Source organism: Myotis myotis, unplaced genomic scaffold, assembly GCF_014108235.1.
Source record: "Myotis myotis isolate mMyoMyo1 unplaced genomic scaffold, mMyoMyo1.p scaffold_m19_p_16, whole genome shotgun sequence".
Classification (NCBI taxonomy): domain Eukaryota; kingdom Metazoa; phylum Chordata; class Mammalia; order Chiroptera; family Vespertilionidae; genus Myotis; species Myotis myotis.
Window position 1 is genome coordinate 11,868,315 of NW_023416320.1, and position 20,520 is coordinate 11,888,834.

A 20,520-nucleotide genomic window follows, 5' to 3' on the forward strand; every position below is an offset into this window, starting at 1 on the left:
GAACACCAACTACTTCCCATCGCCCCCAAATCTCAGAGTTGGCTTCTTGCTGGAGGTTAGGGGTTCTGGGGCGCACAGCCGAGAGAAACCGCCTTCTCCAAGCGTACCCTTCAGGGCCCACTCTCACTCGGACGTGCAGAATGTCCAGCCCCCCTTACCATGGGTCCATCATGAAAGAGAGACAGAGGTCACGATGTTCAGACCCAACCTCAGACTACAGATGTTCGGGCCTTGAAAACAGTTTTCTCCCATCACCCGCCAACCCTGCCTGCAGGGCACTCTGAATTACGTTTTTCTCAAAAAAATGCATAATTCGAGTCCATTACTCTGTGACTGCCATAATTATATTAGGTTCAGTTTTTTTGTGCTAACATTTGTTAAGTATAACTCAAGGATTTTTTAAAAATCCGTGTATAAGTGAACCAAAGCAGTTCAAACCCGCCTTGTTCAAGGGTCGCCTGTATTTTGGATGTGAGGTTGGGAATCCAAGTATTCAAAGGGCTGACACTTTATACCTGGATTTTCAACTGTGAGGTGGGGTAGGTTGGCACCCCTCACCCCAAGCTCGCTGGTCAAGAGTCAACTGTATTTGTTATTACCTTGCTCTAGTATTTTTTAACTACTAAATATTTTTCTTTAAAAAAAAAAAACCCAAAACTTCTTTTTTAGAAATTAATGATGAAGATTTTTTCAAGGGTCTTAGGGTTTGCAAAGTGAAAGCCCAACTAGGCAATCCCCAGGGTGTTCCTAAGAAAAAAGAAACGCTGAGAGTTCTTATAACGTACGTGTTTGAGAAGAATGGGTCCAGCATGCGTAGCCTCTGGGTTGGTCTGCGATGGCAACACTTAAATGTCAGGTGGTCTGGATACACGCACACTCTTTCCTTAGGTCTTTAGGGGGAACGGGTGGGTTATCTGGAGGTTTGATGTATAGCCAGGCGTTGCTGCAGGACCGGAAAGTTCAAAAGTTTAAGTTCCCAGGCTTGTTAAAGTCAGGGTGGTTTCCTGGTGCCTTAAGCTACTATATTTTTGCTAATTTAACAGCTTGACTATAGTGACTCCATTTTATTTCTTATCTCTTTCCTCACAGGCCAGGCCTTGCTTGGTTACATAACCAGTGTTTTCTGTTTGAATTATTATTATTATTTGAAAACTTTAATGTTGACATTATTGTAGACTGCCCTCATCCTCATCCCCCGCCCCCGCCTTTGCCCACCTCCTCCTCCCCCCACCTCTCCCTCCTTTGGCCTTTGTCACACCATTTTCCATGTCCATGGGGTCTGCATATATGTTCTTTAGCTAATCCCTTCATTTACCAGGCATCCCACTTCCCTCCCCTCTGACTCCCTCCAGTCTGTTCCATGTGTCCATTCTTCTGGTTCCATTTTTTTCGTCAGTTTATTTTGTTCATTAGATTCCACATAGTAGTGAGATCATATGGTGTTTGTCTTGCTTTGACTAGCTTATTTCGCTTCACATAATACTCTCAGGTCCCCCCTCCATGCTGTCGCAAAGAGTAAGAGCCCCTTCTTTTTCTATAGCACGTAGTATTCCATTGCGTAAATGTTCCTTTTTTCATTAATACACCAGGAACCTCATTAAATGGAAGAGGCTTGGGCCTCTCTTGATCCCCAAGAAGCCCTGGTTTTAAATAGTTGTCAGCAGCCAGTTAGCTGGGGTCACAAAAACCCTTTGTTCTCTGGACTAAGCATCCCCAGTTCTTTCAACAGTCTCTCATTTTTTTAATTGATTCTCTCTCTCTCTCTCTCTCTCTCTCTCTCTCTCTCTCTCTCTCTCTCTCTCTCTCTCTTAGAAAGAGAGGAAGGGAGAGGGAGAAAGAGCCACCTCCTACTCTGTTTCTTTGAGGGTGTTTTTTTTTGAAGATTCCACATATAACTGAGATCATAGAGTATTCATCTTTCTCAGTCTGACTTATTTCACTTAGCATAATGCCCTCAAAATCCATCCATGTTGTTGAAAATGGCAAGATTTTCTTCTCTTTGTGGCTGAATAATATTCCACTGCATGTATGTGTGGACTCATTGGAGAGAGCCTGCAAGGGCGGTTGTAGGAAACAACGTAATAGGCCTTGTTTTGGGGGTTGGAGGGAGTTCATAAACCCAGAGTGAGAAAGACTAGAAAGATACAAACTAAAATTGCACAGTAGCCAGTACATACCCACCTGCATTTCTAGAGCGTTGTGAAGGCTGAATGGGAGACTGTTCAGCCAAGTGCGTCCCTGTACTGGCTACTGTAAACAGCGCTGCAATGAACACGGGGGTGCATGTGTCTTTTAGAGTTAGTGTTATCTCCTTTGAGTAAACATCCAGAGGTGGAATTGCCAGATCATATGGTGGTTCTGTATTTTATTTTTATTTCTTGGGACACAAAGTCTCTCGCCCGAGGTTACACAGGCTACACCCCGCCGCCGGGATTTGCCATTCGACTCTCTGGGTTCTGCAGAGGACACGGCAGAAGCCATGAAGCAGGACAGTGGGGCACGGCCGAGTGGACTTTGTGTGAGCACACGTGGGAGCCTCTGGAGGCATCATCACCCTTGGTGGGGCTGCTCTGGACCCACTGGCTGGTAGGTTTGGGGGGTGCAGGATACAACACAATTGTTTTCGAGCCAAGCGGTCCAGGCAGAAACATGTCGATTTAACAATTTATATTCATGTACGGATTACAGAGCAAGATCTGGCGATAAGGGACATAAAGAGGCCTGGGGACCTCGCTGCCCTCTCATTGTGTGTCAAGGGGCACAGCAGGGCCGTCCTGAAGCCACCCCGTGCAGGACACAGCTCTCCCAGACAGACGTCTGCGCTGGCAGGTCACGCGGGGGCTTGAGGCATTTCATTTCTCTGTTTGTTTGCAGCTGATGATTATCATTCTTGGTTAGAGGTAGCATGAATGTTTCTTACTTTTTGGAACAAAGGTAGCAATTCCAAACCAGAAACACTTCGGTTTTGGTTTTTAGTTGTTGTTTTGGCTTTCTTTTCTTATTGCAAAAAAACGATAGCCACTCATTGTAGAAAATGTAGAAAATACAGACAAGCCAAGAGAAGAAAGTGAAAAGCTTCCCCAACTCCAGGTCTACAAATAACCATGGCTAGTGATTTGGTTTGTACCCTTGTACATTTGATACAATTTTAGTTTGTATCTTTCTAGTCTTTCTCACTCTGGGTTTATGAACTCCCTCCAACCCCCAAAATAAGGTCTATTACGTTGTTTCCTACAACCGCCCTTGCAGGCTCTCTCCAATGAGACTACATCATTTTCACACAAGAGGTTAAGCCAGTCCCAGCCAGCCGCCCAGCACCGGGCTTTCACTCATGGTCAGAAGGAAGAGGCATCCACAGGTGGCAGGCTTTCTGCCTGGGAAGTGCCTTTACACAGCACCCCCTGCTCACCCTGGCTGGCCTCTCCAAGTGCCCTGGTCTGCATCCCTCAGACTCCATAACCCTAAATCCCTTCCCTCCGCAGGCCTGGATGATAAATCGCAAAAATGAGCTAACAATGGTGTTCATAAAAAATCATAAATCCGAATCAGGTTTATAAAGGCGCTGCGTTAAGAGGTACTTAGTATCAAGTTCAGCTGGCCGACTAAGTCCTGGAACACACACGGAATATTTGAACTCCTACGTCATGTATCATCCCTTCAGTTAGCCCAACACCAGACAGCGTTTTAAAGCACTTGGATGAACAGTCTCGCATTCCACCTTCACAACACTCTAGAAATGCAGGTTGATATTATAATTGCTATGTTACTGATGAAAAACATTGAGGCTCAGAGAGTTTCAGTGACTTGCCTAAGGTCAGAAGACTAGTCAGTTATAGGATCATAAGTTTTCATACGTGGGAGAGAATCAAAAGACTTATCCAACCAGGGAACACCAATAGGACTAGAATTGTGTTGACTCTGATCGCCTGGGGCAGTGTGTTAACAAGGATGGGGTAATAGTAATGGCTAATATTGCTTTTTATCCTCAACAGTTTTATTGAGACATAATTGACATACATACAATTCACCCATATTTAAAGTGTACAGTTTGATAAGTTTGACATATGTGCACACTCATAAAACCATCACCACAACCAAGATAGTAAACATATCATCACCCACAGAAGTTTCCTCCTGCCCCTTCATAACCCTTCCCTCCGGCCTCTCCCTGCCTCCCAATCATGATGTGCCTTCTGTCACTATGAGTTAGTTTGCACTTTCAAGAGTTGTATGGAAATGGAATCATGCCCTATGTACTCTTTTGGCCTGGCTTTTTTTTTTTTTCACTCCACTTATTTATTTTGAGGTTGTTGTGTATGTTAACAGGTTTTTTTTCCTTTTCATTGCTGAGTAGTATTCCATTGTATGGATATACCACAACTTACCTATTTTCTTATTGATGGGCACTTGGTTTGTACCTAGTTTTTGGCTTAAGAGTTTACCATTTCTTGTACTTACTTTGGGCCAACACACCGCTAAGTGCTTTATATATGAAATCATTTAGTTACTCTTCTGCTTCTTTATTAATGAGCTAACTGAAGCGCTGCATGGTGAGTAAACTACCCAAGGCCGTGCAGCTGTTAAATGGCAGAGCCAGGATTCAAACCCAGGCGTGTGATTTCAGAGTCCCCATTCTCACCTGTCCTGCTAAACTGCTATGTTTAGCAATGCCTATCATGGGCGGGGCGGGGAAGATGACAGTTGTACCATGTGTTTGCAGTACCCAAGCTCTTTTTTTTTTCTTTCAATCCTTACCTGAGGATATTTTTCCATTGCTTTTTTGTTTTTGTTATTTTTAGATAGAGTGGAAGGGAAGGAGAGAGGAGAAGAGTGAAGAGAAGGAGAGAAACATTGATGAGAGACACACTGATTGATTGCCTTCCACAACATGCCCCAACTGTGCTGGGAAGGGACTTGCAACCCAGGTACATACCCTTGACCAAGAATTGAACCTGCGACCCTTTGGTGCGAGGGCTGATGCTCTAACCACTGACCCACATCAGGGCTACAGTACCCAAGCTCTTAACTGTCACCAGTTGACATCTAAACTGTCCTACCACAAATATAATTAACAAAATAAACTGATGAATGGAGTGGATCCATGGAAGCATGGAACAGAGTGTGGAATCTCAGAGGGAAGGCAGGAGAGGGTGGGTGGGAGGTAATCAACCAAAGACTTTGTACGCATATATGCATAACCCATGGACACAGACAATAGGGTGGTGAAGGCCTGGGGTGGGGGCAGGCTGAAGGGGGTCAACAGGGAAAAAAGTATATGTAACAGGGAAAGTATATGTAATACTTTCCACCATAAAGAAGTATAAAAAAATAAATATATAAACTGTCCTACCATATGTTTAAGTCCCCCTATAACATCCATTTCAGCTGTTCATAGAATAGAGAACATTTCTAGGTATGAATTTATTCAGCCCTAGAACTTTCTATCCCAGATAGAAAAACATTGAGGCTCAGAGATGTGAAGATCTAGAAGGCTTATCTGGATCAGGGACATTTAACAAGGTTGGCCTTATTTCTTTAGAAAAACCTATTTTTTACTTTTGAAAATGAATCAGTGTAAGTTAGAACACATGGTTGTCACTAAGTAGAATCTTTGTATTTGAAAGTTTTAAAAGAGAAATCACTGCACAGTACAACTGGGGAGGACGCGGCCGCCCCTTTTCTGAGTGCACAGGGCTTTTGAGGAATGCTTTTCAGAAAAGTTACTCTGTTTGATTTTGGTTCTTTCTGGCTCCCCTTCCTCTTTCTCAGCTGTGAGGATGCGGTGTGAATTGCAGCCACGCCTCACCGCTCTGAAACAGAGCAGGGCTTTCTCTGCCACTTGTAACCCTATTGTGTAACGGTTTATAGAAAGACTTTGTTCCTTTAACAGAAATGAGAGCCACAGCTCCATGGCTGGGGATACAGGAAGGGCATTCCTAGCCATGCCAGCACACACCATCCTATATAATAAAAGCGCAGTATGCAAATTGTCCCCTCGACCGGGAGTTCGTCTGGGAGTTCGACCAGGGGGCAGGGCTGGCCGGGGGAAGGGAGAGAGTACCCGGACAGTAGCCAGCAGCTGCTAGGGATCCAATCAGTACACAAATTTAATGCACTGGGCCTCTAGTAAATAATAACATGCCTGGGTTTGTTCCACCTGCTGAGCCTGTCCTAATCAGCTATCAGACTTTGATTTCAGTAAATCAACATGAACTTGAGGACAACCAGCTTCTCTGCATCCCTAGTTAGGGAGTTGTAGGAACAAGGTTGAGCTGGCAGTTCCGGCAGTGAGCTTGTCAGGCAAGGTGGACTGGTATTCAGCCGAGAGGGGAGGGAGTGGTTAGTGGATATCTGCTGTGTGTCTGGCCCTGGGCCTGGGCTGTGGGCACTGTGGTGGACAAGCCAGAGGTCCCTGTGCTCAGACAGTCTCATGGGGAAGCCAGATATTGAGCGAGAAAGAGTACAGCTGGAACAGACTCCAAGTGTGAGCCATTCTATGGAGGACAAGCATGGAGTGCAGAGCACAAAGCATGTGCTGGATTGGGGTGTGAGTCAGGGGAGCTGCCCTGAGTCGGGGGCACAAGGAAGGCTTATCTGGATCAGGGACATTTAACTAACGCCTTATTCCTATAGGTATTCTAGTTCTCTCCTCACATCAAATCAGATCACCAGGAAGCCACCCAGCAGGGGGAGAATGAGGGGGTGGGCCATCCCCTGCAGAACCATCTCCGGGGCCTGGGGCTGGGGGTGCGGAGCTCATGAGTAGCACTTGGCTTTATCAGAGCTCATGCAAGAAAGGACCCCAGGTTTTCGTATTCAAACGTGCTCTGACCCTCATCAGCTGTGTCATTTTAGTTATGTTTGTAGCTTCTTTCTCTCACCATGAGAAGCCTAGCACCAAACAAGATCAATATATTTACTCCTCTGTTCAGTTCTACAATACACATAAATTTGTTTCATAACTATACCCAAACCACTATTAACAGCAAACCTACTAATGTGTTAAATCAAATTCAAGTTTTCTTTGCAGTTTTGTTTTTTGTTTTTTTGGGGTTTGGTTTTTTTGGGTTTTTTTTGTCTTTTTATCTTCAGGCTGAGGGTGAAAGTACTGTAGCTAAAAGTTATTTGGATCCCTTTCTATTTTTTTTTTTAATATGGTTGTTACCTATTTGATATATAGCTAACTTCATTTGTTTCTGTTTATTTCCAACTTTGAAGTTAAAAAATTATTGTTGATTTAACTTTTTACATATTAATTATGATGTGTCTTGGTGTGGGCCCCTTTGGGTTATTCTTCTTTGGGACTCTTTGTACTTCCTGGACTTGGATGCCTATTTCCTTCACCAAGTTGGGCAGGTTTTCAGCCATTACTTCTTTAAATACGTTTTCTGTTCCTTTCTGTCTCTCTTCTCCTTCTGGGACCCCTAATGATTCAAATGTTGGAACTCTTGATGTTATCCTAGAAGCCTCTTAAACTATCCTAATTTTTAAAAATACTTTTCTGTTTTTTGCTGGTTTGATTGGGAGATTTCCACTACCTTGTCTTCTAGCTTGCTGACTCAATCTTCTGCATCAACGAATCTGCTGTTGATATTTTTCATTTCAGTTATTGTAGTCTTCAGTTCTGATCGGTTCTTTTTTATATTTTCTCTTTGTTGAAGTTCTCACTGAGCTCATCTATTCTTCTCCCATGTTATTGAGCATCCTTATAACCAATATTTTAAACTCCTTATCAGATAGATTGCTTGTCTCTGTTTCATTTAGTTCCTTTTTTGAGTTTTGACCTGGCCTTTCATTTGACACACACTTCTCCATCTCCTAATTTTGGCTGTCTCTCTGTGTTTGCTTCTATAAATTAGGCGAAACAGCAACCAGGCTTGAAGGAGTGGCCTTGTGTAGGAGCTTCCCCTGTGCAAGCTGCATGTGCCAGGTGTCTTTGGCAGGCCAGCTGGAGCCAGAGCATGTGAGGCAGTGGGAAGTCACAGGGGTAAGACTCACTGTGACCTGGAGCTGAAGCTGAAGTGAGCACAGGCCAAGGAAGTCCCAGGGACAAGCCACTCTAGAGAAGCCAGTTGAAGTTGTAGGTAGAGTGTGCTCGGGCCTCTGGTAGTCCTGGGGGCAAGCCACACCAGGGCCTGGAGCTGAAGCTGAGGTGGTGCAAGCTGCAGGGAGCCCCAGGGGTAAGCCACTGGATCTGGAGCTGAAGTGAGTGTGATTTTCAGGAAGTCCTGGGGACAAGCTGTACATGCACAGGAGCTATAGCGGGTGCAAGCTGAGGGGAGTCTGGGAAATAAACCATCAAGCCGGGGGCCCAAGCCGCACTGGGACAGCCGTGGCTTGTGGTTGGCATGCCTGGATAAGCTCCTGCCCATGAAATCATTGGGGATGGGAGGGCCATAGATGGGGCTCTGGGGCCTCTGACATGACACCAGAGAGCATGGCAGGGGGAGACTGCTAAGATTGCATCCACCCTCTGAGCTCTCTAGAGAAGATGACAGCAGCCTTAGAAGTGCATTTAATTAGACTCCCCATAGGTTTGCAGCTAAGAAGATAAGCTAATAGGCCTCTTTCACAGAACGACTGGGCTCCTCAGTATGTCGCCTCTCTGCTGCTCTCGACGGGTGTGGCAGCTGGAAAAGAACACTTTCTCTATTTGTTCCAGTCCTGTGGACACACAAGTATTGGCCCCACTGGCCACCAGAGCTGGGTGATCTAGAGGTGTTCTCTAGGGGGCAAACACAAAAATTGGGGGGCCAGGCAAGTGTACAAACTCCTTTCCAAGAGATACCGGAGACCTGGAGCAAAGCAGATGGACAATGCAAAGGTGGCATCCCCCGCCTTTGTCCCCAGAGAAAACCTCAGTAGGCCCCTAGATGTGTTGCTTAATTTTAATATACATTGAATTATTCATGAATACTACCATGTGTAAAGTGCGGGGAAATTGTACTCTCTTTCATTTCAAATTTTAACAAGGGCTATTCACTCTTTCAGCTATCACATCACCAGTGGTCACGAATGGTATTGGAGGGACCATACAGCTCACCTACACACACCTCCATCTGCCACTGCCACCTCATGGTGATTCTACATGTTTGGGGCAAGCATCTGGTTATGTTGTTATGTAAAGTGTAGGTAGGCCCATGTATTTATATATTGATGCATTACTAATTTATTATAAACTACCTTTATTATGCTCTTTTTATAAGCTATTTTTATTTCTCTTTTGTATTAGAGTTAGGAGAGCCTATTGTTTTTTTAATGACATATATCCCTGAATTCCCTTTTAGTATATTAAAGGGATAATAACAAAATAATTGCTTATAAAAAGGAAGTATTCATTCTAAGAAACACCTCTTAGAGGGAGAGGGCAGTGTGCGCCCTCGTAGTGAGCATTGATTTGTCAGCTCATAGCAAGGACCCCGATGGTCTGGGTCAGGACCCATCCCTGAACCCAGGCTCACTGCAACCTGGGGAAGGAAGTGCCCTTCTTGGCTAGTCTAGTGAGCTGAGCACCAGGCATAAGGAGGGCAGGAGGCAGGGGAGACAAGACTCCAAATTACCCAGCCCCTCTAGGGCCACCTGGAGATGGGGACCGGGTCCCCAGTGAAAGTGGAGAGCGCTTCCTACATGAAAGCAGAAGGGAAGCTTAAGTGGCTAATGTGACAGTTACCCGCAAAGACCAACACACACCAACTTAAAACCCAAGTGATGGAAAAGGGCTGATGGAACATTCCTGACCACGGCCTGCAGAGCTTACAAAACAAACCCACAACAAACCAGACTGCTACGGAAAAAGAGAAAAGAAAGCTGTCCCTGAGATGCAAGAAAAACTGCAGAAGAAAGCCGCGCGCCGCTCTAAATAGCAGTGATGATGCAACGACAACAAAGCTTCCACCTAAAATTGGCAGGAATCCCGACTGTGCTGCGCACACGCACAGCGGGAGGTGGCAACACCGGGAGCAGCGTTTGACAGCCTGCTCCTCGGCTGAGTGTTAAATCAGACCCCAGGAAACACTAGCAAAGCCCTAATTTTGGAAACCCTTGACGGCACATAAGCAGTTGTACATAATAACGGCTCTCTAGTAAGAGCCACCTACTTGTAAGCACCAAGAAAAAGACTTGCATTGTTCCGGCCCATTGGTGGCCCACCTGCCGCCCCTTCTCGTGGGCCGCACACTATATTTTCATAAAACAAAGCCTCGGGAGAGCCCCATACTTGTCACATCTCCCCGTTGGGTTTTGCATGGAGCCAGGAAGTGAAAAATTAAGCCTAGAATATTGATATTCTAATTTGCTGATGGAGGAGCTATACTTAGTAATTAATGTTCCTTTATTGAAGAAATGCTTTTGAACATATTCCATGGCCTGACACAGTGGCTAGGGATACAAAGACTTGAGCCTCAAACTCTAGTGGGAGATCACAGTCCACACACATATGTGCTGGGCGGCACCACGGGCTACTCCTCCGAACCCCCCTTCATTCCACCCCGTGCATTCTAGCTCTCTCCTTCCTGAACCAAGCCGTCTTCTGCCTCAGAATCTTGTGATTTGCTGTTCTCTCATCCCCATATATTTGATGGATCCATCCCTCTCTTCATTCAGGTCTCTTACAAATGTCACCCTCTTGGACTGCCTGGCCACCTCAGTTAAAATAACAATCCTTACTTTTCCATCCAGTCTTTTTATTCTCTCACTCTCACCTCTTTTATCTCCCAGATCAGTGGTTTGTCTTCATAATAGTATCGGTATTTGATGTTAAAATAACGGTTAAAGTTATTGCTTTCTGATCTTTTAACCAAAAACCTCAATTCTTTCATGTTATTGTCAGGTTACCTGTCTTAGATATTAGATACAGAGCACATCTTAGGCCTTAGTTCAAGAAGAGAGAACACTCCTTAAAAGGTAAGATTTACAGAACTGGTGCAAGTTCAAGGACAAAATTCCTCGAGGTAAAAGAAATCTGGTCACATCTTCTTTTGGAGGGCCGGGGGGTACCACCATGAAAGGATTCAGCTGTATCACTCATTTGGCATCCTTCACTGCCGTTTTCAGTTGATGTTAATAAATGTTGATGAGGATGTGGTCTGGTGAATATGGCGGGTGGGTTAATACTTCCCAGGCAAGATCTTTTAACATGTCTTTAACTGGTTTTGAAGTGTGTGATGGTGCGTCATCATGAAACAAAATTACTTTGCCATGTCTTCTGGCCCATTCTAGTGGTTTTACAATCAAAGCGTGGTTCAAATTGATTACTTTTGGAAGCGATCAGTACTAATGTTTTCACCTGGTTTTAGAAGCTCAGAATACACTACACCTTCCTGATCCCACCAAAGCAGAGCATTGTCTTCTTCCCGAAGTGATTTGGCCTTGCAGTCGATGTTGATGGTTGACCTGGATCAACCCATGATTTTGTGCATTTGGGATTCTCAAAATAAATTCACTTTTCATCGTGTCACAATTCGATGCAAACAAGACTTTCTTTCGTGCCACTGAAGCAACATTTTACTGATGACTTCGGTTTTCCATTTGTCTTTCGTTCAGTTGATGTGACACCCATTTTCCTTTCAAATCTTTCCCATTGCTTGTAAATGATCAGAATCATTTGCTGAGCAACATTTAATCTTTCTGCAAGTTGTTTTTGAGTTTGACACGCATCTTCATCCAATAATGCTTGTAATTGTTGGTCTTCAAACTTTTTTGGTTGACCTGGACGTTCTGTCTTTCACATAGAACTCATTACTTTTAAAGCGTTGAAACCAGCGTTCACAAGTATCTTGAGATGGAGCATGTTCACCATAAGCTTCCTGAAGCATACGATAACTTTCAGCAGCACTTTTCTTCAAAATAAAGTAATGAATTAAAACTTCCCACAAATGCTCTTTTTTTTAGCACAAAATTCAACATTTTTAAGCATAAAAATATCTATGATGTTAACACCTTCAGAAAATTTGACATATGAAGTTTTGAAGCTTGCTGTCAATACAACAAAATAGCATACATATCAAATCGCATATATATCAACATATGTGTAACTCCATCTATTGAAACAAATCCGCATTATTAACCGGTACACCTAGTATACAGTTGTTCAGGGGACAGATGATAGCAGCGGGGATGAGAGTGATAGGAGAGACGGACAGGAAGGAAATCTAGGAGTTCACTGGGAGCCCTTGACAGCCTGGATATGGTAGGTAAGGGAGAGGTTGGTATCCAGGATGACCTCCGGCTTTCTAGCTTGCTCAACAAGGATCCAGCACTAAGATTGACCTGGTTGGACCATAATCTCGCCTCTAAAGACAGGATCAAATACTGTGGCTTGTCAAACCCACTAGATTCACCTGGAGTGGAGGAGAAATTTCCTGAAGGAAAAGGGGTCCCGGTAGCAGAAAAAGAGAAATGGGAAAACCAGCTGAACAGACCCAGCTGTAGCTCCCACAGGCCACTGCAGAGATAACATGGAGGGTCTGGTCTCTGACCTTCGTGAGATATTGGCAATAAGCATCAGGCTTATATTCACCATTAATCACCAGTTTGCATATACCATCAGGCCAGACACCAGGGGACACCATCCTGCTGCTCAGAAGGTCCTTGAGATGGTCAAATTCACTGCCATCGGCACACACCTGCAGGGGGCACTGTTACTCTTCTCACTCACTTCCCTGGTCCCTGAAGTAGCCAACCAGGTGTCATTTTACCTTAAATCAGAGGTTTAAAGGGCAGAAGGATTAGTTCCAACAGCCTCAGCCAAACTGGGAAGTGGCAGAAGGAGCTAAGGTAGTGTTGCTGCACGGAACATTTAGTCCTAGTTTCGCATAAACAGGCACAAAGACACACGCTCACGTGCTCCTTGGCATTCCTTAAACCTTTCCCATCATGTCAAGGAGATATGGATCTCAGGAAGAAAAAATGCTCTTTGTTTATCCTAGGTGTTTCTTTCAGTGGTACCTGGAAGCCGTTGGCAAATGTGTTAGAATTATAAACCAGGATGATAAGCCAGTGAGGAGGTTAAAATAACAAGAACTAGTCTTTCAAGGTCCCCTAAGGTACTCAGCAAACCGGTTGTATTCATGGCAAAGTAAAAGAAGCCAAATTGCCCAGGATGTTTGTCTAAGAAAATGATAGTGTGGCCTTTAGTGTATCCAGTGACGGATGTGGACTTGCCAAGGTTTGCTCAGTCCTTGTACAGGGACAGTGGTGGCTGCCGGCTTTATTGTAGAGAGGAAGGGGCAAATGCTGTCACTAGCACGTTGGCTTTTTGGGTTTGTTTTTCTTTTTTTAAGTATTGTTTTTAAAAATGTGTTGGAAGTATTTCAAGTAGTCAAGAAGGGAAACCAAACTCGGGGAAAGAGAAGACACTGTCCCACAAAGCAACAGAAGACAAATCCTGGGTATTTGTCACAAGGGTGTTGAACAGTAAACAAAGCTAGTTGCAATCTTCTCTAAACTGGTGGGAATATTGGGCTGAAAGTACTAAGTAAATCAATGATGCTTCCAAGTTGGTAGTTTCTGTGCTTCTTGTGCTTCTCTGGGCCCGAGTCCACGGTCAGGGTTGCAGCCATCTCCAGGGAGGTTGTACCTTTGCTCTTGGCAGCTCTGCTCAGTGATAAGAACCACGGTGTATGGAGAGCTCTGGATGGGCCAGTGCTCCAAGAGCTTCTCCTGTTATTTCCATTACATCTTCACAGCAGCCTGGGAGGTAGCCCTGTACTTAAACATGAAGACATTAAGGTCTCGCGAGGCCTTTCATCAGTAGGTTAACTTACTGAAAGTTCAAGTGGCCGTCATTAACTGAAAATCCAAAGCCAGTAAGTGATGGCACTAGGGTTGAAACCTGGGAAGTCTGTGTCTAGTCTCTGCCAGCTGAGCGGTTGTTTTTAACTGTGCCTTCCACACTTTCTCTTCTATCTTGTTGCTCCATGAATTCTGGCCCTCTCGCTCCAGTCTGGGTCCAGGCAGAAGGTGGGGTGGGCGGGCATGATGGTAACAGAGGCTACATAAGAGGCAGATTTTACTTTTGTGCTTCAATTCTCGGTTGACCACGGTGACCCTCCTGCTGGCCACATGTGGGTGATTGGCAGCTGTGCCCAGTGCTGGCTCTGTTGCCAACCACTTCCCGGCATGCAGAGTGGACACAGAATGACCAAGGAAACCCAATAGCCATCGTTCCCTCTGTGCTTAGAAACAGAATGCAAATTGTATTCCAGCTGGCGATGGGCCCAACCGAAAGGCTACATTTCCCTGCTTCCCTGGCCTTCGTCAGCCATGTGACTAAACTGTAAGCAATGAGATTTTGCAGAATTGTTGCTAGAGTCTTTTGGGATTAATGGAAGCTGACTCAACAGGGAGGTGAGTCCTTTTGTCTCCTTCCTCCTTCCTAATGCCTGAGATGCAGATGCAATGGCTGGTGCTCCAACAGCTGGCTTGGACACTGAAGTCATTTACTTTAGGTGGGAATGCTTCTCCAACTGTAATGTGCATATGAATCACCTGGGAATTTTGTTAAAAATGAAAACTCTGGCCCTATTCGGTTTGGCTCAGTGGATAGAGCATCGGCCTTCGGACTGAAGGGTCCTGGGTTCGATTCCAGTCACAGGCACATGCTGGGGTTGTGAGCTTGATCCCCCCATGCAGGAAGCAGCCCATCAGTGATTCCATCTCATCACTGATGTTTCTATCTCTCTCCCCCTTTCCCTTCCTCTTTGAAATCAATAAAAATATATTTTTAAAAAAATGCAAACTCTTATTCAGTAGTTCTTGGGTATATTCCCTAGTACTTTTCACTGAGAGAACTTAGGTGCAGTAACCCTCCTAATATATATGAGTACACCTGACACCCAAATCTTGGCTTCTAAAAGCCGTTTGAGAAGAACAACAGCGCCGACTGTCAGTGCCGGCCTTCCTCATGTCAGGGGATCTCCTGGACCCTTGCTAATTCAATTTTTCCCCATTCTGGTCCTTCCCTATCACTGCCCCCTTCACCTTGGATCATGTTCAAGAAATGTGAAGAAAAAGCCAATGTGTCCAATTGCATCCAGTTGAAAACATCAGTTTTAAAGGGTATTAAGAACCAACTAATAGAACAATTTCCAGTTATTGAACCATAGCTTAATCAAATCATGCCTAAGAAGGATCCTGTCAAAATAGTGCGATGCCATAAACATATAGAAATCCTTATAGTAAATAGAGAGCTACTATTTTTTAGACAAAGAGAAGGGCCTTTTTATCCAACCCTAAGATGGCTTACAAATATCCCTTTATGGTGCCACACTAGCAGGTTGAAAAGGAGCCATCAAATTTGTACTCGGTGGAGCAAATATCATGTGTCCAAGCTTAACTTCACCTAGAGCTAAACTTGACCCCGCTGCTGCCGCAGATACGATTGTTGCTATCCCAGCAGGAGGAAGACAGCACACTCTGTGTGTCGGAGCCATGCGATGTCTGCAGAAGATACTGAGAAAGTCAACAAAGGAATTGGCATCAGAGATGTCCATTAATTAAATGATGGGCGTTGGCATATGAAGACATATAAATGAGCCTCAGGCCCAAGCCGGTTTGGCTCAGTGGCTAGAGCATCAGCCCATGGACTGAAGGATCCCAGGTTTAATTCCAGTCAAGGACATGTACCCTGGTTGCAGGCTTGATCCCCGGCCCCAGGTTGGGGTGCATGTGGGAGGCAACCTTCCTCTCTCTAAAATCAAATTTTTTTAAATAAAGGCCAGAGAAGAAAAGTCATATGACTAGATGTAGAAAAAACTTTTGACAAAAACCAACACCCATTCATGACAAAAACTTAGCAGACTAGGAATAAAGGGGAACTTCCTCAACTTGATAAAAATTATTTACACCAGCCCTAACCGGTTTGGGTCAGTGGATAGAGCGTCCGCCTGCGGACTGAAGGGTCCCCGGTTCGATTCCGGTCAAGGGCATGTACCTTGGTTGCAGGCACATTCCCAGTAGGGAGTGTGCAGGAGGCAGCTGATCAATGTTTCTCTCTCATCGATGTTTCTAACTCTCTATCCCTCTCTGTAAAAAATCAATAAAATATTTTTTTAAAAAATTATTTACAACAAACCTATAGCTAACATCATATTTAATGGCAAGAACCTCAAAGCTTTCTCACTAAGAACAGGTACAAGGCAAGAATGTCCCTTCTCACCACTACTTTTCAGCACCATACTGGAGGGCCTTGCTAATGCAATAAGTCAAGAAAAGGAAATGAAAGGTGTATAGGTTAAGAAGGAAGACGTAAAACTATCCTTAGTTACAAATGATGTGATTGTCTATGGAGAAAAAAAATCAACCCAAAACTCCTGGTACTAATAAGCAATTGTAGCAAGGTTGTAGAATACAAGGTTAATATACAAAAGTCAATTGCTTTCCTATATACCAATAATGAACAAGTGATATTTGAAATTTAAAATACAATCCATTTACATTGGCTTCCAAAAAAATGAAACATTTAGATATAAATCTAACAAAATATGTACAAGATTTTTTTTAAGGAAAACTACAAAATTTCAATGAATAAAATCAAAGAAGAACTAAACAAATGTAAATTCCATGTTCATTAACAAGCAGGTATGGTCAATATTGTCAAGATGTCAGTCTTCTCAACTTGATCTATAGATTCAATGCAATTCAATTAAAATCCCAGCAAGTAATTTTGTGGATGGCAATAAACTAATTGTAAAGTTTATATGGAGAGGCAAAAGACCCAAAATAGCCAACCCAATATTGAAGGCCAGGATGAGGGCCACCCCCCCTCCCCCACTCCCCCAGTGCACGAATGTTGTGCACCGGGCCTCTAGTTTCGTTATAAATCTAAAACTGCTCTAAAATAGTCTTTTTGCAAAAGAGAAAATGTAGCAAAATGTAAAGTCCTCGTGAATATAAATATGTCAAAATTCTCAATATTTGCAACTTTTCTGTATGTTGAGAATTATTTCAATGAAAAGTAAAAAAACAAAAAGTATGCCATCTTTCAAGTAATTAGTTTCTAATTTTAGAAATTCATAACCTGAGAAAAAATAGTATTTGATGTTTGAACCACTCATTCAACAAGCATTTATTGAACGCCCACCATGTGCCAAGCATTAAAGCTAGAGAGACTACTCAGTTGGGACCCTACCCTTAATGCCCGTGCAGAGAGATAGGTCTGATTCTAGTACCTGCTTTTTCCACTCTGCTGAGTCAGCTCCTCTCTAGGATCCTGAGGTAGATTCCAATGCAAACCCCCCGAGTTGTTATCACTGTCTTTGTTGCTGTCACTGCCCTCATAATCCACTCCTTCAAATAGCAAAAATCCTTCCTAACACTGGAGAAAAAGTAAATAAAGAGAAAAAAGTTACATGTAGGTTTGTTGAAAGTCATAAGTAATAGTAATAGCATATACTTCAAGACATTTCATTGTGTTAATACAGGAATAGTCCACATTTTAAGACTCCCGACTTTTGCAGAGCTTTTGAAGACATTTCCCTTGGTTTGGGAATCAATATGAAAACATCTATTGTGCTGCAGTTATCAATGTTAAATTGCATCTGAGGTTTTGGCTTGTTCCAAAGCACTAAATCAAGTTGTAGATTGCTCATGGCCTTAGCAGAGCAATTGTCACCGAGGCCTGTGATACCCCACTTGCCACCTTTTCTGCGACGCAGGGCCTAGGCACAAAAACACTGTTATGTTTTTCATAACAGTCAAATTGAAAACCCAAGTTTCCATCAACAACAGAATGGATAAATCGTGGTATATTCGTACAATGGAATAGTATACTGCAACAAAAAGGGCAAACTACTGCTACACACGGCAAGGACAGATCTCACAGACTAATGTTGGATAGACACCAAGCACAAGAGTCCATGTTGAGTGAATTCATTTCTATGAAGCTCAGAACCAGCTAACACAGTGTATGCTGGTAGACGCAGGGAAAGTGCTCACCCTTGGAGAGGGGTGAATATTAACCGTGCAGGCCCAAGGGAGCCTCCGGGGGTGCTGAAGATATTCTGTATCTTGATCTGGTAGTGATTACATGGCGATTATAAACACTGGCTAAAAATCACAAAGCTGTACTCTTTAGATTTTTGTCCCAACTGTATGTAAATTAAAAACCTCAATTTTAAAATTAAATAGGATTGCCCTAGCCCAGTGGTTGGCAAACTCATTGGTCAACAGAGCCAAATATCAACAGTACTTCTTCAAAATAGACTCGCCCAGGCCGAAAACCGACTTCTGCGCATGGGCCACGAAGTTTCAATCGCACTGTACGTGCGCCCGTCACACTCAAGGGGCCAAAAAGCCGCATGTGGCTTGCGAGCCGCAGTTTGCAGACCATGGGCACCAGTTTGGTTCAGTGGATAGAGCGTCAGCCCACGGACTGAAGGGTCCTGGGTTTGATTCCGGTCAAGGGCACATAGCTCAGTTGCAGGCTCAATCCCTGGCCCTGGTCCAATGATATTGGGACCAATATTTTTCTATTGCTATAAAAAAATGTCATTGGAATTTTAGTAGGGATTGCACTGAATCTATAGATTGCTCTGGGTTGTATGAGTATTTTTTTAAATCCTCATTCAAGGATATGTTTTTATTGATTTTAGAGAGAGGAAGAGAGAGAAACATTGATGTGAGAGAGAAACATCAGTTGCCTCCTATATGCACCTCGACTGGGGATCAAACCCACAACCTAGGTATGTGCCCTGACCAGAAATTGAATAACTTTTCTGCCCCTTTCTCTTTTTCTTCTTTTGATACCCCTAGAATGGGAATGTTTATTGGCTTGATGCTATCCCATAAGTCCCTTAAGCTATCTTAACTTTTTTATTGCTTTTTTTTCCCTTCTCTAATTGTATAAGCTCCACTGCCTTATCTTTGATCTCACTGGTCCTTTCTTCTGCTTCATCTAGTCTATTGTTGAACCCTTTTAGTGTGCTTTCCCTTTTAATTACTGTATTCTTTAGCCCTGTGACTTCCATTTTGTACTTTTTTATATTTTATATATCTTTGTTGATGTTCTGTGTTTATCCATTCTTCTGAATTCAGTGAGCATCTTTATGACCATTATCTTGAACTCTTTATCAGGTAAATCACATATTCTCATTTCATGAAGGACGTTCTCTTAAGTTTTATTTTGTTCTTTCTTTTGGAACATATTCCTTTGTTTCTTATTTTCTTTGACTATGTTTGTGTCTATATATTAGATAAATAATATTTCATTGTGTGGGTATATAATCATTTTCTTTATTCATTCATCTGTTGGTAGGCACTCCTAGAAGAAGACATAGAAAAGAGGTCATTTGTTGATTGTTTCTTTTGCTATTCAGGTTGTTTTCATATGATGGCTGTTAACATGTGAATGCATATATCTTTTAGATATCCTGTTTTCATTTCTGTTGCGTATATGCCCAGTCATAAAATTGCTGGATCATATGGTAAATCTATTTTTAATTTTTTTACAAACCTCCATATTATTTTCCACAGCGGCTAAAAACAATTTTATTCCCATCAACAGTGTACAGGGTTCCCATTTCTCCACATCCTCACCAACACTTATCTCTTCTCTATTTTATAATAGCCATTCTAACCAGAATGAGGTGATATCTCATTGTGGTTTTGATTTGTATTTCCTGATGATTACTGATGTTGAGCATCTGTTCATATAACTGTTGGCCATATAAATGTCTTCTTTGGAAAATTTCCTATTTTTGTTTCTCTGTCCACTTTTAAATTGGATCGGGTTTTTTTTGTTGTTGTTATTGAGTTATCTAAGTACCTTATATATTTTGAATATTAACCCTTATTCAATTTATGATCTGAAAATTTTTTCTCCCATTCTATAACTTACCTTTTCTTTATTACAAGTATTTTTTATTGACTTCAGAGAGGAAAGGAGAGCGAGAGAGAAATAGAAACATCCATGATGATAATCATTGATCAGCTGCCTCCCGCAGGCCCCCCCACTGGGATCGAACCTGCAACCTAGGCATGTACCCTGACCAGGAATTGAACTGTGACCTCTTGGTTCATAGGCCAATGCTCAACCGTTGAGCCACACTGGCCAAGCTATAGGTTACCTTTTCATTTGTTGGTTGTTTCTCTTGCTGTACCAAAGCTTTTAAGTTTGATGTACTTTTATTTATTGTTTTACGTTTTTGTTTGTGCGTTTGGTGTCCTATTATAAAAAGCATTGTCCAGACCAATGCCAAGGATCTCTTTTCTATGTTTTCTTCTAGGAGTTTTCTGGCATCAGATCTTAGGTCCCTGATCTATGTGGAGTTGATTTTTGTGGTGTAAGATGGGGGTCCAATTTTGTTTTCTTAGCATGTGTTATCCAGTTTTCCCAGCACCACTTGTTGAAGAGGTGTTCTTGGCTCCCTGGTTAAATATTCGTTGACTGTATATGCAGGCTCTCTAGTCCATTCTGTTGGTCTACGTGTCTATTTTTATGCAAGACCACACTGTTTTAATTACTGTAGCTTTGTAGTACACAGTTAACCCTTGAACAAAGTGGTCTTGAACTACAAGGGTCCT

General features: G+C 43.1%; 1 long non-coding RNA gene and 1 pseudogene across 3 annotated transcripts in view; one reads left to right on the plus strand and one right to left on the minus strand.

The window, feature by feature from the left end:
- LOC118670682 overlaps nucleotides 1–20,520 on the minus strand; it is a 30,462-nt gene that overhangs the window by 142 nt on the left and 9,800 nt on the right. The window contains exons 4-5 of one of the 3 annotated variants that reach the window (XR_004972437.1): nucleotides 17,169–17,314; nucleotides 786–943 (exon numbers count right to left, since the gene is read on the minus strand). This is a non-coding gene — a long non-coding RNA (uncharacterized LOC118670682). Of the gene's footprint in view, nucleotides 1–785; nucleotides 944–15,988; nucleotides 17,315–20,520 lie in introns of those variants that run through there. The other 2 variants (XR_004972436.1, XR_004972435.1) reach the window with 2 other exon arrangements.
- LOC118670681 lies at nucleotides 14,973–15,844 on the plus strand (annotated as a pseudogene).